Source organism: Orcinus orca, chromosome 7, assembly GCF_937001465.1.
Source record: "Orcinus orca chromosome 7, mOrcOrc1.1, whole genome shotgun sequence".
NCBI lineage: Eukaryota > Metazoa > Chordata > Mammalia > Artiodactyla > Delphinidae > Orcinus > Orcinus orca.
In genome coordinates, this window is record NC_064565.1 from 91,435,870 (window position 1) to 91,453,703 (window position 17,834).

Here is a 17,834-nt window from a genome sequence, read left to right on the forward strand (position 1 = left end):
TTTATTTCTTGGAACAAGGATGCTCTTTTCCTCTTTCCTTTAAGTACAATATAGAAGTCTCAGCATCCTAACCCCTTGACTTGGGTGAATTAATTTTTTATTAAATCCATTTCACTAAAATGCTACTTACTGTTCTTGGATTAGATAAAAGGGATATATAGAGGAAGGTATAGCAGTTATGAGTTGCAGTTCGGAATTTTCTACTGCAGTATAATCACCAATGGACAATTTTCTCCTCCATTAAAGGTTCCTGAGTAGAGATCTGCCTAGAAACTCCAGAAAATTTTGCATGGCCTTGTCAGTAGTTAGCTATGGTTCAGGAGTCTTGCAATAAAAGAGTTTATATTTAAGATCAAAGCTACTTCTCTGATGCTGTAGCTTTGTTTAGCAAGAAAATAAGCATTGATGATATTAGAATGTTTTTAATACAACTGTGATAAAAACTCAGCATAGTTGTATGGAAAGATTTGTGATAACTAAGGAAGGGTAGATGCCTTGGAAAGTACTTCTTGTTCATCAGGGAAAGATTCTGAGAACCCTTCCCCAGAGTTGCTTGATGGACCCAATAAGTGTGTCCTTGTTTCTATTTTTGTAAGATATTATATTGGATCTTGTAGAAATCTCTGGACAAATGTTTTCTTGCTGGCATCATCAAGTTAATAGTTGAATTATTGATGACTAGTCTCTGTTAAGAGCTCCATAAACTAGCTTCATTAATTCATCCATTGATCTGGGCATCTGTTCAACAAATATTTATTGAACCTACTATTATGTGCTAGGGTCAAAAGATTTAAGCAAGCAATATTCAGTCTTTACTTTTATGGTAGATTTGCAAAACTGGACCCAAGTCTCCACCCTTCCTTCTTAGCTACATAACTTTATAGTTCCTTTTCACATTGACTCTGATCCCAGCCATGAAATTTGCTTTGGCCAATGAGTTGTTAGTAAGCATAACATAAGCAAGGACTGGAAAGTACTTGTGCAATCAGGCTTGTCCTCATTCTTACCCTCTTCATCACTGTAATAATGTCTGTGCTAGCCTGTTAGAGACACTTGAGGCAGAGATGACTTAGCCCAGTCATTCCAGCCAGGAACATACTATACTGGCTGAAAGCAAGCTGACCCCCATACAACAGTACATCTCCCCATATCTGTGAGATTGTCCAGCTGACACCAGAAGAGCCACCCAGCCAAGATTAGCAGAGCTGCCAAATCAACCGTCTCAGAAACACGAGTAAGAATCGCTTATTGTTGTAGCCATTGAAGTGTGGTGGTTGTTTGTTAGTCAGCATTACTTTGGAAAAGCGAATGACATGGCTTCACAGACTTTTGTCCTCATATCTTTTCTCCTTGACAACCACACTTCCATTTTCCCTAAGACACATTGCATATCTGCCCGCTTGATGTTCTCACACATTCTACAATAATTTCTTTGCAAGAATGCAATAGCTGTTTTGAGGTATTTGCTTCTGGTGGGTTCATGCTTCTGAAAGACTTGGATTGAAACTGCAAAGATCTTATGAATGTCTGTAAAACAGAGGAGGAGATTCAGTCACTTATTTGTCATTTATCAGATGTTTGGGTGCTGGCTTTATATCAGACATGATGATGTCTTGCTCTAATGGAAGACACTCTAGATACTAAAATACTATTAGATTATTCATTCATTCAATAAACACATGTTGAATACCCAGTATAGACAAAAGAGTAGGCCAGATGGTGGGAGGTTATAAAAAAGCAAGTTCTTAAAGGGTTTATAATCTAGAGCAGGACACCAGTACACACAATGAATATAAATCAGAAGGAATTAAGGGCTCAAACTGAAGTTCAAAGTATAATTTAAGTGAAGAACAAGGAATAATTAATCCTCATTAGGAAAATCATGGAGTGCCTTAAGGATACCATGGAATTTGAGCTGGACTTTGAAAACCTCTGATTTATATATACCCAATAAAAATACTTCTGTAAAATAAAGAATATTGAGATGTGACAGAGAACTTAGATCACTGACTGAAAGATTTGGGAAAGAAAGCTGAGGGACGCTACAGAAGACGACAACCTAGAAAAAATTAGAGTCTAGAGGCCTGAGTACTCTCCTGGGCAGTTCAATTCATTGGTTTTTGCGTGTCATGTTTAAACTGATACGATTTGAATATTTAATACATTTCAGTTATTCATACATGAATACACTTCAGTCTTAATGTAGCAAACAACATGGTGGAAATTCTATCCTTGGAGTGACAGAATCATTAGTCAAAGTGAAGGCGGGGCAGGGGGAGTTTGTGGAAAGGTTGCATCAGACCAACCTGGGTTCAAATGCTGGTGCTGTAGCCAGCAATGTAACTCTGCACAAGTCACTTATCTTCTCTCTATCTCAGTGTTCTCATCTACAAAGTGGGAATAATAATTCTGCTTCATAATGTAAGGAGCAAAGAAGGTAATACATTCGTCATTGTGGATAATATAGGAGTGAATAAGTGAGATCTCTGGGGGAGGGTATCCCTCCCTATACACAAGAGATGTGTTCCTGAAAGATTGTACATGATTCAAAACTTTTTAGACCTCCCTCATATTTGAAGTCTGCTGTTTTAAAAGTCCCTGCTGTGGCTCTTTTTGCTAAACAATTGTTTCTTAGATTACATGAAATTTGAATGTATAAAACAGGATAATTATTTTCTTCAGGAATGGATTCCAAAACTAGGCTGAATGTGGAATAAACTGCTAGTTGCCTACCCACTGTTCACATTTTCCTTCTTTCTTAATAAGATGCTATCTGAGACGTAAGTGTGCTACACTGAGAGACGTCATTTCATAATACTTCTTGCATACAGGGGTGGCCAATGTGATATAAGCTGAAGGCAATAGGTAAGGCATCAGGAAGAGTCCGTCTTTACCCTTCACTTTTCCCTTTTTCTTGTTTGGGATGAAGGTTGGGTGTCTAGAGACCCGGAGACATTTTGTGGCTTTGAGAATGGAAGTCATTATGCTAAAGATAATGGAGCAACCAGAAGTAGGAGCTGCAGTGCCGGATGACTTTGTGGCACCGCTGCAATCCGCCCTGCATTGATTGTCCAGCTTTAGGCTTTCCTCTCTGTGAGAGCACAGTAACCTCCTATTTTGTTTAAGCCTCTGTTTTTTCTGTTCTCTGATATGAGCAGTTGTTTATTGTAGATTCTAACTGAGACACCTAGTAATATTGGTAATGTTGTCAAGTTCAAAGGGCTGAGGGTGGTGGTGTCAGAATCAGAAGTGAGTAATAATCGTACCTGAGCACCTCCCCACACCCCCGCCCCACAAGCTAATCATCTGTGCAAGATCTTACAAGACTAACCAGTTGATGCTGACAGTGCTATTGCTTGTCAGTAAAACTCGACACACATTCACTTAGATGCTGGGGAAGCATATAGGAAGGGTACCTAGTCTAGTCTTAAAGGACCAGGAATGTCTTCATTAGGAAGATGATGTGGGTGCTGAAAATGCAAGGAAAGCAGCAGTTAAGTACTGAGGTTGAGGTGGAAGGGAGGGGGGAGAGGAAAAAGGAACAGTGTTTGCAAGGGCACAGAAGCAGAAGGGAACTTGGTCTATTTGAGGGAACTGCAAGTAGTTAGTATATAAATGAAACGTGTCAGAGGTAAGGGGCAGGGAGTGGAGGGAGGTAGCAGATGAGGCAGGAAACTAGGCAGGGGAGCAGATCAGGTGGACATTTAAAACCACATTTAGGCATTTTGCTCTATCCTAAATGGAATGAGCTTCCATTTTTGAAAGACCATTGTGACACAAAGGAGGGGGGAGGATGGGGCAGGTATGAGTCAGTTGTTTCAGTGAACCAGGTACAAGATGATAGTTACACTAAGGGGTGGTATTAGAAATACAGAGAGTAGACAGATTCAGAAATCACATGGGTTAGAACCTAGAGGACATGATGAATGATTGGCTTAGTGCCAAGGAAGACGCCCAGGTTTCTGGTTCGGGATCTGTGTTAGTGCAGATTTGAAACTCTCATGGATGGCATATTTGCTGCTTCTTGTAAGAATCCTAAATGTCTGCTTCCTATTTAAAAATGAGCTTGGTTGCAATTGGCTTAGTGAAAAGTAAATTTTCTTGATAAGAAGGGTAAGCCATCTGGCTGTTCTCAGACTGGTTGATATCTCTATCCCTGGGTGTAATAAAGATGTAACCTCTTGCCACAGGAAGCTATTACCTGATATTATTTATTTCCTGATAAAAGGAGCAAATCATGCCTGGACATCTGTGGAAAATGGGTTTCTAATAAAGCTAAGGTCGTTAATGTCTAAATGGGAGTTTCTCCTGTGATGATAAATGTCTACTCGGTTGAAATAGTTTCCATAAAACTCAGTAGGTAGAAAGGTAGAGATATGTGTAATTGTCAATGAGGCAATAAAAGGATCCTTGTTTATGGGGTTTATAACCAATGATGAACCCTAATTCTTATGAAAATGAAAATGTTTTGGTGTACCAATTCAGCAATGGAAGCTTCTGTTTCAGAAAAAATATATATTTTAATATGTATTTAGTATGACATTCAACGGATAATAGAAAAAAAAATGTGGAGGACACCACTGGCAAAAATTGCAAACTGTGACCATGTGTGAGAATGCAGTGCTAAGAGCTCTCAGAACAAATAATAGCATATTGCTGACCATTCAGTGTACACATAGGGCTGTTTTTTTTTCTAATTGTTCTGTGAAATTTTTGGTTGTAAAATCCTTCATTGCAAGACTGCTTTCTGGGCTTCCCTGGTGGCGCAGTGGGTGGGAGTCCGTCTGCCGATGCAGGAGACGCGGGTTCGTGCCCCCGTCCGCGAGGATCCCACATGCCGCGGAGCGGTTGGGCCCGTGAGCCATGGCCGCTGGGCCTGCGCGTCCAGAGCCTGTGCTCCGCAACGGGAGATGCCACAGTAGTGGGAGGCCCGCGTACCGCAAAAAAAAAAAAAAAAAAAAAGATTGCTTTCTGTATTGGCAGGCTGCTGGAATGTGGCAGCAATGGGTGAAGTACACTTTTACCTTGTCTACCTGGTTCTTTTTTTGCCTTAAACACCTCGATGAAAAATAATTAACTGATTCTCTGGTATTGGATATAACAGAAACTTACAAGACCAGTATGCTATAGATGGGTATGTCACACTCAGTGGTTGTCCTTGTCTCAGGTGCTTTCTCTAGACTCAGGTTAGGTCTTGGTGATCCTCTAGAGGTCTTGGTGGTCCCTGGGCTCCAATGGAATATGTGGTTCTCTTCCACTGGCTGTGAGTATGCACTATCAGGTGTTCCTCTTTTTAGAGACAGTTATCTAGAACCAGGCTGTATTAGTCAGTGTCAGAATAAGCTGCTGTAACAATATACAATGACTCATGTAAGCTAGAAGTTTACTTCTCTTTCACATAACAGTCCGGAGGCAAGGATGAGAAGTCTGGGGTAGGTAGATGATTCTGCTCCACCAGCTATGTAGGGTCTAATTTTTCTTCTAACTTGTTGCTTTGCCTTCCCTTGGACTAATGTCTTCAGCTGCAGGGTCAAAGCCAGGCTGTAAGCATCACATCCTCTTTCCAGCCCAAGGGAAGAGGGAAAAAGGGAATTGAGGGCAACCAGCTTCCTTTTAAAAGATATAACCCAGAAGTTGCTCATCCCATTGGTCAGAATATCATCACGTGACCACACCTACCTTCAAGGGAATCTGGAAAATAAAGTCTCTAGTTGTGTGGCCAAGTGCTCAGCTAAAACTCAGATTTTTCTAGTACTAAAAGGAAGATGGGGCAAATAGTGATGTTGGAGAGGGCATATGGTAGTCTCGGCCACACAGTCTTTTGGATCTGCTTCAGTGACTGCTCTCTTTCTCTGGAATCAGTTTCATTTTATGGGGTGTTTGGGCAGGGACCCTTGTATCTTACTGATGATGCCCAGATGGTGACTGTTCATTGCTGAGAGAGAAGCCACTGGAAACTACATATTTCAAATGTCATGTTCAAGCTGATACAATTTGAATATTTCATACATTTCAGTTATTCGCACCTGAATACACTTCATTCTTAATGTAGCAAAGCTCAACATGGTGGTAATTACATTGCCTATCATATTTACCATGCTCTCTCAAACTAAATCCAAGGGAAGCCTGAATATATGTTGAGGATTTCCCTGTATCGTTCCACAAACCTGTCACTGGAACATGGCACTTAAGAGTCGCTACCCAGAAATAAATGGCAACATTTGAAATTGAATGGGGTACTTTGTTTACTTACGATCTAAAGAAAATATACTAGGAGTATATTTGTATTTCAAAATAGGAAGGTTTGTTTCTATTTTGTGAAATACACCTGAGAGAATTCGGGTTTTTGTTTTCTTCTGCAATGTTAAAATGGCATTTTTCTGTTGGGCTAGCATGATGATCCTTGATGAGTTGGGGATGATGAATTGAGAGGGCCTAGTCTTGGGAAGTTTAGGAGGATTTCTTATCTGAGAGTCCAAAAAGAACCATGTGGAGTTATTCAAACTTTTACCACAGCACTGATAATATTATCCACTTTATGGTATTGTTACCTAGCTTTCTCTCCAGTAGACTCTGAACTCCTTGGGGGAAGAACTTTATCTTCTCCAGCTTTGTGTGTCCTGAGCCTAGTGCATACTTGGCCCAAAGTAGGGGCTGTTTGAAAGGTAGAGTGAAGATGAGGGAGAAGGCAAGTGGGGCAGCAGCCCTAAACAGGAGTTGGAAAACCTCTCTCAGCACATCCGGGTGAAGGGAGCAGAAGATGGGCCTGGAAACAAAAAGTCCAGGGAGCTCCTGTCTGAAGGCTCTGTCTTCTCTATGAATTCTGAGAAGCTATCTATCTTCAGTTGATAATGGCTGGGGGCAGGGAGGTCAAGCATTTTGGGAGAGTAGGAAACTGTGAAATGGTTACTTGGAAAACATGAGAGATGGTTTACGGGGAAGTAGAGGGGGTTGCCTGTAAGCATTTAGAACCTCTTTCACTTTCAGTCTTATCTTCTGTTTATTACCCTCTTTCCCCTATTGTCTCCTCCCCTTCACTGTTTAGAGATGCCCACATGCCTGCATCTTAAACATACAGAACCCTCCCACAACCCCAAATCCCTCTCCAACAATTGCCTTCCTTCCACTCCCTTCCAGGACAAACTCCTAGGTGAGGTGCTGCCCTCACTTCTCTACTCTACCCCCAGCCCGCCACCTCCCTTTTACCCACTCCTACTGACTCCTTTCCATTTCTTTCATTGGAGTCATTCTCAAGTAGTCCTAGAGATACCCTTGTTGCTAAATGCAATGCAGACTTGAGGTCCTTGTCTCACTTGATTTCAGAGCAGCTTTTAACCGCTCCTTCCTCTTGAAATATTCCCCTTTCTTGGTTTTTAAAACGTTTCGGTGTCTCCTATTTTTCTAGCCACTCCTTTCCAATATTCTTTGCAGCCACTCCTTTCCAGTATCCTCTTCTTCTACCTGTTAATAAGTGTTGGTGTTCCTCTCCCCAGGGTTCTGTCCTGGGCCTTCTATTCTTTACCTTACCTTGCTGCTTAATCTTACTCACTCCCATGTCTTCATTACATCTTTATGCTGATGACTACCTAACCCACATCTTCAACTCACATATATCCCCTTAGCTCCAGACCCATATATCCCCAGATACTTCCTGGACTCTACATTTGCTTGTCCTGTAGAAACCTAAACTCATCATGAAACCACAACTCAACTCATCGCCATTCCCTTGATACCTGCTCCTTCCCCCACGTTCCCTAGTTTAGTCAATGGCATCTGTACACATTTGGCAGACAAGTCAGATATCAGGACATCATCCCTACCTGCTAGCTCTCCATCACCGTCGTTTTACCTCTTAAAAGTCTCTCAAATACCGCTATACACTACTACTACCCTAGGCTAGCCACCAAGACCTCTTGCCTAGATTACTTCAGCATACTCTAAACTGGTCTCTTTATTTGCCGTCCATCGCCTCTCCAACCCAAACCTCCAAATTGCAACCAGAGTGTCCTTTCTGAATGCAATTTTTTATCGTTTTCTCCCCTGCCTAAAATTTTAAAAAGGTGTACCCTTTTCCTTCTCTATGAAGTTCACACTTTTACCAGGCTTATAATTGTGCATGACTACTGACTGGTATTCGCTCCCACTTTGTTTTTAACCATCCCCCTCTGGCTCTCTAGGCCACATCCAGGCTGACCTCTTTTTAGTTTCTTTAATATTTGATGTTGTCTTTCATCTCAATGTGATGCTTTTTCTGTCTGGAACTCTCTGCTCTCCTTCTTTGCCTGGATAACATTCATTCAATCATTCATTTAACATGCACTTTGTTAATATGGTATAGTATTGGTGAGGTACTGTACTAGGCACTAATGGTATGGCAGTGAATAAAATACAGAAGCCCCTGTTCACTGACAACAGGACTTGTGCTGTTCTCATCAGGTTTTTTTTTTTTTTTTTTTGTCATCTCTCATGGCAGGCATCCAACTAGAGCTCATTTGTGGAATCTTCAGGGACCCCCAAGGAAAACTTTCCACTGCGTTTTTCCCTAGGGAAGGATACTGGGTGGCTCACCAAACCAAAAGAAAAGCTAAATGATGAGGCTTCAGAGGAACAATACCAAGAGAGTTCTAGAATCTCAGCTTCAGGAACCCTTGTGGTGGCTCCTGATGGTGCTAGTATTGTTGTGACTCATTTCCAACTAGCTTCCTAAAATAGGAATATGACAGAGGGTGACTTCTAAGTATCCTCCTGATTAAGATTCAAATTCCTGGGGGAGGAATCTGATTGACCTAGCTATGGCCAAGTATCTACACCTACAGACTAGATACGTGTCTGGCAACCAGAGGTACTATAACCACTGTTAAGGTATTCTAGACAGGAGATGATGGTAATTTGGATTATGATAGCAGTGAAAATGGAGAAAAATGGATAGATTCAGCATATGTTGATAGGCAGAGACTGATGTTTTGTGAACTGGTTGTCAAGGTGGAGGGAAAAAGAATCATAGATGATGCATAGATTTTTAGGTTTAAACATCTAATGGAAGGTGGTGCTGAGACTGGAAGACAGGGGGAGGGAGGAGATTTGGGTTGGTAGGGTCTGGAGTTAGAGAGGAGATCATGAGTCTATTTTGGTCATGATAAGTTTGAGATGCTTAATCAGCCATTGGATATGAAACCGAAGCTTGGTGGAGCAGTCAGATCTACAGATAAAAATACGGGAGTCTTCATCATGTAGATGCTATTGAAAGTCGTGAGTCTAGATGTGATAACTTATGGATAGATGGCAGGTAGAGATGAGTGAAAGCCCCAGGACTGAGCCCTGTGGCACAGCTGTGCCTAGAGTTTGTAATAGAGGAGGAAAAGCCAGCAAAGGAGGCTGAGAAGGGAGGCCAGCAAGGTAAATGGAAAAATGGAATTTTCCGCCATTCTCACAGAAGCCAGATCTTATGGTCAGTAATAGGTCTTCTCCTGTATGGATGTCTGTTCAATCTTGAAATGCATAATCTGCTTTAGTCACCCCCCAGTTGGATTCACTCATGCTTTTCCTACATATCCTAATATACCCAATTTAACCCATCACTATTACACATTTTATGGACAGATCACCCAGACCAGATGGTCTGTGTGGCATCACTAATAGCCTCGACCACATGCTGTCTCTCTGCTTCAAGGCCCTTATTTCTTATTTTCTTTTACAGGCTATAACCTGTCCAGTTAATACAGCTCTTCTGTGTTTATGGGAGAACTTCCTACATCTTATTCCCGTTGTGGGCACGTGCTTTCCACTGTTGACTGCTCACGTCTATACTCTGGTTAGGACTTTTTATAGGTCAATAGAGTATTAGAGCTAGATGGATGCTAAGCAATCCTACAATACCAGCCCTTTTTTTAAAACATAATATCACAAGTTATTTATCAATTACCCTGTTAGTGAACATTTGTGTTGTTCTGACTTTTCCACTACTACTGGCAATGCTTTCATAGGCATCTTTGTTCATATTCCTTTGTGCACATGTCTGAGAGTTTCCCAAGGGTATATACTTTATTTTTTTTTTATTTATTAAAAAATTAGAGACTGATCCCAAACTCCCAATCCATCCCTCTCCCACCGCCCCCCACTCCTTGGCAACCACAGGTCTGTTCTCTATGTCTGCGAGTCTGTTTCGTAAATAAGTTCATTTGTGTCATATTTTAGATTCCACCTAAAAGTGATATCATATGCTAACCCCTTATTTTATTTATTTATTTATTTATTTTGCGGTATGCGGGCCTCTCACTGTTGTGGCCTCTCCCGCTGCGGAGCACAGGCTCCAGACGCGCAGGCTCAGCAGCCATGGCTCACGGGCCCAGCCGCTCTGCGGCATGTGGGATCTTCCTGGACTGGGGCACGAACCCGTGTCCCCTGTATCGGCAGGCGGACTCTCAACCACTGCACCACCAGGGAAGCCCTAACCCCTTATTTTTAAGATGAGAAAGCTGAGGCCTTGAAGTGGTCATCCTATCCAGAAGGATGTGAAGACGATATTTTAGCAACCCTACTAGGCTGATCAAGAAAACTAGTTAATTATTTTGTGTATCTTAAATATAAATCCATAAATATCAGAGCCCAAGAGGCACTAGTGTCCAGGGGTTGAGGCAAGGAAGGTGGGCGTGTAAAGAGAATGACAGCACCAGTTCCTCCTCCTTCACAGTTTTATCATTAGACCCCCTGAATGATATTGTGAAAGTTTGTTATGAACAATAACATGCCACGTGAAGGTGGGGCTATATTTTTTTCTCCAGATTAACCAGGTAAATATTGGCCAATATTCTCAAAAATTGCTTGTGCTTAAGGAAGGAGTTTATCCTGTGCCCTAATACTCCTCTGGGTTCCGATTTCTCAGCTCTTGCAAGCTGACTAGGGTAGCACTAACATACAGCCAAGCCCTTTTGTGGGCTTAAGCAAGAAGCCTTGAGGTATGGACCACAGGGCCCACGCTTGCTTCCCTGTCATAGGCAGATGTCTCTAAAGGACCAGAGGGCACCTGAGGGTGAGAAGCCAGGTTGAATGATAAGCTTAGTCCAGAGAAAGTTCTAAAATGCAGCTGGGCCATTGCAAATCTTCTAGGAGGCACAAGAATATTAGGTAAGCCCAGCCAAAGACCGATAGAACATACCATTAAATAAATAGAGGCGAATAACACATACTCTTGAAATGAAGATAAATGCATTTTAGCTTGATTTTATTTTCTCATTTTTCCTTAGTGGGTCTAGTGGCCCAGGAGTCCCCCAGTGGAATTGCTATTAATCATGATCATTTACCTTCCAGAGAGGAAAAAATAAAGTTCAACCTGTGCAAGCTGTATTTCTAAAATTCTGATACATTTGGAAACCATAGCTTTATTCTTCCAAGTAATTACTAACTACAGAAGAAGAGAAAAAACTTATAATTAGGGATGTAATGTCAGACTTTGGCACTTTCATTAAGGACATTTATTCAGCCTTAAAAAAAAAAATTAGGTTTCCATTCCAGATTTGTTCCAGAGAAAGCTTTTCACTTTCCCTCCCGTGACACGGAATCTTAATATAACACACAGGGGCTACTGGGTAGAAAAAGAACAGAATCAGATGGGAATTTAGGGATCTACAATTACAATAAATATCACTCTGTGGACAAGGCAAGGATGACTTCTAAACATATCCCTCAGCCCTGCCCTTGCCACCGTCTCCACCCGACTGGCTGCCTGTGTACAGATGTTGTGACGTCCTGGGTCTGAAGGACCGATGCCAGGCAGGGGGACCTGGTCATGCCTGAGGACAAACAGTGAAACTCAAACCTTCAGTTAGGGCAACAAGTACACACCAGCCAAGGTCCTCCTCACGCTTTCACCTTGGTATACATACTGCAAATGTAACTGTCCAATGTTAAGAAAAAAGCTCAGTGGTAAATTCTCATTTTAAAATAACAGTCTGGGGCTTCCCTGGTGGCGCAGTGGTTGAGAATCTGCCTGCTAATGCAGGGGATACGGGTTCGTGCCCCGGTCCAGGAAGATCCCACATGCCGCGGAGCAACTGGGCCCGTGAGCCACGACTGCTGAGCCTGCGCGTCTGGAGCCTGTGCCTCGCAACAAGAGAGGCCGCGATAGTGAGAGGCCCGCGCACCGCGATGAAGAGTGGCCCCCGCTTGCCACAACTAGAGAAAGCCCTCGCACAGAAACGAAGACCCAACACAGCAAAAATAAATAAATTAATTACTAAACTCCTACCCCCAACATCTAAATAAAATAAAATAAAGTAACAGTCTGATAAAAGCAGCTCGTGATAGTCTATAATAATTCAAGTCCTGTACATCCACGAGTGCCTCTGCTCGTAGCATGAACTTGATCCTTTTTCTCTTTCTCCCCCATTTAATCGATTCTCCACTTGTTCCTCACAAGAGCCAAAAATGGGTTTTAGGTTGCCAACAGTAATTTGTGAAATGTAAACTATGACAAGAAATAGAGGAGGAAATCGGGGTGAAAGGGGAATTGGATTGCAAAAATGAGAGACAGCCAGAGATGAAGTTAACATTTGGAAACACAAATGAGAAGGTTCTCTTAAAAGCCAGAGGTTGGCTACAAACCCGGCTTTGGCTTCCTGAGTAAAGGAGGAAATGTGAGGAGTTGCAATAGTCACAGTGTCCAATAGTCAAAAGCATACTAGCTGCTCCTGAGAACTGACATTAGCTCCCCATGTTTTTTTGGGTTTTTTTTTTTTGCAGTATGTGGGCCTCTCACTGTTGTGGCCTCTCCCGCTGCGGAGCACAGGCTCCAGACGCGCAGGCTCAGCGGCCATGGCTCACGGGCCCAGCCGCTCTGCGGCATGTGGGATCTTCCCGGACCGGGGCACGAACCCGTGTCCCTTGCATCGGCAGGCAGACTCTCAACCACTGCGCCACCAGGGAAGCCCCAGCTCCCCATGTTTTATTTAGCTGGTACCCAACTTTTGACCATTGTTGCTTCTCCATTCTGTAGTACGCTGGAACAGGGAGATGAGGTAAGATATACATCACAGGTTGATTTGAGTCTGACTTCTTGATGTAGTAGTCATTCCCAAATTAAGCTACAAAACAGAATTCATCTAGAGAGCTTTAAAAAATACACACTCTTGGGGCCCATCCATGAAGATTGTGATCTTGTAGGTATGGGGTCGAAACTGAGAAATATACTTTTTTTTTTTTTCTCAAGGTGTTTCTGCTCCAGCAAGTCCAAAGACATATATTTAGAAAGTGCTGATGTCAGTTGTGGTGAGGGGGAAGTGTGGCACGTCAGGCTCTCCATGAAGCAGACTTGGAGCAGAGATTTGTGTGCAGAAAACTTACTGGGGGATGCTCTTGGGATCAGCATCTGTGATAGGTGAAGGAGGAAAGATACGGCAGAGAGAAAAGTTGGGCTGTGAGACAGTCACAAAAAAAAGGCCTCGGATGAGTCCAAGGAGAGATTTGGATCTAGAATAGCTCTGCATATTTGTCCCAATTAGGGTAAAGAAGGTGGGCCTTTCTATTTCCTCACTGACCAGTCACGCAATGTGTGCACCCGGGGTCAGGGCGGGGTGTGAAGTTGGGTGCAGTGGCTCTCTCCGCAGAGGACAGTCTCTAGGCAGGGACTCAGTTATGAGCTGTCAGTTGCCGACGGTCTTAGCAGCTGCGGGAGTGAGTACTTCAGTCCTGAAAACGAGGAGCCGGGGGGCATCACACAGCATCTACTGCAGTCTTCCTCTCAAGACATTCAGATCTACCTGCTTCATGTATGTCCTGGGAGCAGCTCATTTGATGTCCTAGTGGCCCTCTTTCTCCAGGAGACAATTATAAGGGGAAGTTTAGTGGAGTAAATTGTAGCCCCTACGTCTGTCTGTCATCTCTAGGGATGTCTTATTCTTCTAAGCATCCTTACAGCTTTCCAAGGGCCAGCCCCCCCTTGGCTGCCACTCTGTCCTTGCTGCTCATTGCAATAATTGCACCCACTTTGCTTCAGATGACTAAGTGCCGCTCGCTCCCTCATCTTTATTTTTGGGGGATCCAATGATCCCCATAGCTAGCAGGGAGCTCAATTTTATGATGATATCCCCTACAGTCAGGTAGGATCTACAGAGGTTGGCCGGCGCATAGAGTCTCAACAACGCTGCTGCCCTCTGCACCAGTGAATTCCTTCTTGTTTTGTTAAGTAGTATGCTTTCTGGACCTTCTTGTGGATCTGAGTCATCTGGTGGATTTTTCAAGTTTACCTGGTATACCCATTATTGCTTACTTTTCTGATGCTTTTAATCCTTCCTTCAGCCACATGGCACAGTATTTCTACATCGCTTAGTGTGGGCCATTGCTTTCTCTAAGCTCCTGAGAACCCTCCTAGTAACCTATTAGCACTGTCCAGTTGGGTCCTTGCCAAGTGTTAAATTCTATACTACTCTTGTACCTATAAATTCTCCCTTATCTGCCTTTATATTCCACCCACCCCCTTAATCCTTAGCATTCAGTCTCACACATACTCTCCTGGTCCCTGTCCCGGCAGTACACATTGTCCCGGCACCATAGCTCCTTTGGCCTAGGACCCCATCCCTCCCTTAGCATGCCCAGCTCTTCCCAGGCCAAATTTTCTTGTGACTTAATTCTAGTTATTTGAGTGCCCAGAAGGGGAGGTGAGGGAAGATGCTGAATGGAGTCCATGTTGTCTTGCAAGGGCAGGTTCTCTCTGCTTTGTCTTCCATCAGGAGGGGACATAAGCCTTTAACAGGGAGGAGGAAGTCACTTCCACAGAGGGGTTGAGGGCATCTGGGGACTCAAGATTGTTGAGTGCATCAACTCTGATCTCTCCATCTCAAGTCTCAAGGTCCCATCCTTTGCTAACCAGAGTCTTGGTCTTGGTGAATCAGAGCCACAAGAGATACTGAATTATTGGGAGTTAATGCTACTCTTGTTCTTATAGGTCTTGGGCTTGATTCTCAGTTTTGTCTGTCCTCCAGTGGCAGGAGATTAGAGTCACTTTGCAAAGCAGGCTTTGGCTTTCACACTTAGTCTTTAATTGGTGATGAATTACCCTTATTATTACTCTTTCCTCTGTGTTTGGCAAATGCCTCATTTACTAGACAGGCTAAATATTCCATTTTGCTAGCATGCCATCCCAGTTCACCACCAGTGGAAGTTTTGCCACATGCTAGGTTGTATCCATGCTTTACCTACCGTCAATGACAGGGGTTATTATTATTAACTGGTTCATGGGTGGTCCAGCTCCAAAATCTTATCTTTGACTCACTTTTTGGGACCACCCCTAATGCACCAACAGTCACAGATCAGGTTCCTTGGGTGACAGTAATCTCTGGATAGACTCTTGTGGGAAAGAGAAGGAATCAGGAGTGAGTAGAGGAAGAAATTGAACTGTGGTGCATTTATGACCAAGACCCCAGCCAATCCCATGGCTTGCTCTGGAGCTGGGGTGCTTCTGCAATATGGTCCGAAATTAGAGCAGGGGGCATGGCCTTTATATCATTGACAGTCATTCGATGTGGGCTGCTCCCAGGAAGGAAGGTGATGCAAATTTAGGTTAAGCAGTTTTCTTTAACAAAAACCAATCTCTGCAGCAGGATTCAATATTGAGTTGGCAGCAACCAACACTCCTAGCAGCTGGGATACAAGTGCTTCAGTCCTGAGATTGTGGAGGCCTCTGGATGGTTCAGCACAGTGTCCATTAGAGAAAGAAAAGCAAGCTGGGGCTTTGAACTTTGTCACTTACATAAAATAGGTGAAGTCTGATTTGTTTGCTGCCATATAGACTAACACAATATCACAGAAGCATTCGAGATCGAGACTTAGAACACTAATGTAAATTTGGAGACATGAAGGAGAAATTGTTGGATAGGACTCCAATTATATAAATCCAATTATATAATTACATATATCCAATTATATAGATTCCTCTTGATGGTGGTCACCTCTTTCAAATTCTCCTCTTCTCTTAGTCTAAGAGAGCCTGAGGTCATTAATTTCAGTTCCCCCAGGTCACTATCCTGTAAGCACTGTATTTTCTTAGAGAACACAAGAATCAACAGATGTGCTACCTGTCCTCCAGGTAAGTGGGTTGTAAGGCTATTCCCAGGCTTGATCAATTGTAAATCGTTCCACTGATTTAATGAGAGCTGATTGGAGGGTGCAGGAGGGAAAGAAGAAGGGAAAACAGCACCACATTAGATACGTACAAATTATAAGAGGATCTCAATTTCAGAAATGTCAAAATATGCATAATTATGACGTCCCTCAATGAGGGGACAATACAGTATGAGGCGTGGTGAGTGCTATAATAAAATGACACAATTATGGAAAAAGCCAGGGAAGGAGAGACCATTCTAGAAATAACAGGAAAAGCCTCAGGGGAGAGGTAAAATTTGAATAAGGCCTTGAAGAAAAAAATATAGCACACTTAAGAATGCCTGTGATTCTATGGTTGTTGACTTTTAAAACGTGTATTTATCTATTCATCCTGGTCTATTCTAGTAGATGAAATCACACTTTACTGTTTCACTCTTTATTTTAGCTGAATCTTATAGTATATTAAATTTGTGGGGATCTAATTATTGATCCACTTGCATTATATTGTTATTTGCTATTTAAGTGATATCTACATATCCATCATGTTATGGTGTCAAGATACCTTACAGCAAAGGAAGCCTATTAAAGTATCAGCAGAGCAAATGGTGTTTACATTTGCTTTGCTACTTGTTAACATTTGCCATAGTGTTGTAATCTCCTAGTAACAACAGGGGCAAAATAGTGAATTTGTAGCTAGTATGACATAGTTTCCTAAAATTTGCAGCAAAGCAGTGGATATAAAGGAATTCCCAGTTACTATCACATTACCTCTGTGAGTGATAGAACCAGATAACGAAGAAATAAAATTATGTGATGAAACCACAATATTTTGGCAAATCTTAAAACATTCTTGAATTAAAGTGCCTCTTTATTCTACTTATAGAATTAATATGTGCTTCTTATTAAAAAATGTAGAAAATAAAGAGAAGTGAAAATTAGGATGAATTATTCACCCATAATTCTTGGTAAGGTAGGAACAGCAATATGGCAATTGAAAATAGAAATAATGCCTTAACAAAGTGACGTTTGAATGTTATTATGGAAAACCAAGTCTCAGATTAACACACACACACACACACACTCACACATTGTATTCTATAGCTCAAGTCTTCTGGAAAATAAGACTCACTCCCCCCTCCCTCTTTCTTTTTTGTTTTTTTTTTCAACAAACTAACCCCTTGTGAATAACATGATAATCCACTTTTACTAGGCTTATAGAACAAGGAGCAAGAAAGGCTGCTATACCAACATGTGTGAAGCAGTTTTGACTATAACAGGAAATTCAAGCTGATTTCAAAGCTGGTCTCACGGCACTATCCTGAGAACTATTGTTCTTCCCCAGAAGAAATGTCTGACATTGGCCCTGAACTTCAGAGTTGTTTCAGAGCCCCGCTCTCAGTTGTCATTGTTATTGTGGTGTATAATGTATAATAAGATTTGTTGATTTAGGAAAAACACATCACATATAAAAACATCCATTTGTAACTATTTGACCAGTCTATCTATAAAGGGATTTGATTACATCCCCTAAGTCTCTCTAAAACTAAATCTCCCTTGTGTTAGTTGTGGGTCTGCTCTGTAAATCTTAATGGAAGGAGTTAAGATACAAATGATCAGAGAATAGAAGCGGAACTTTGGGTAATATACCTATGCAGTGAATACTGATGATATGACAGAACAAGAGCCAAGTCCTGAAAGCCAGCTATATTATGGAGGCAGATGGTCAAACAAATATACGT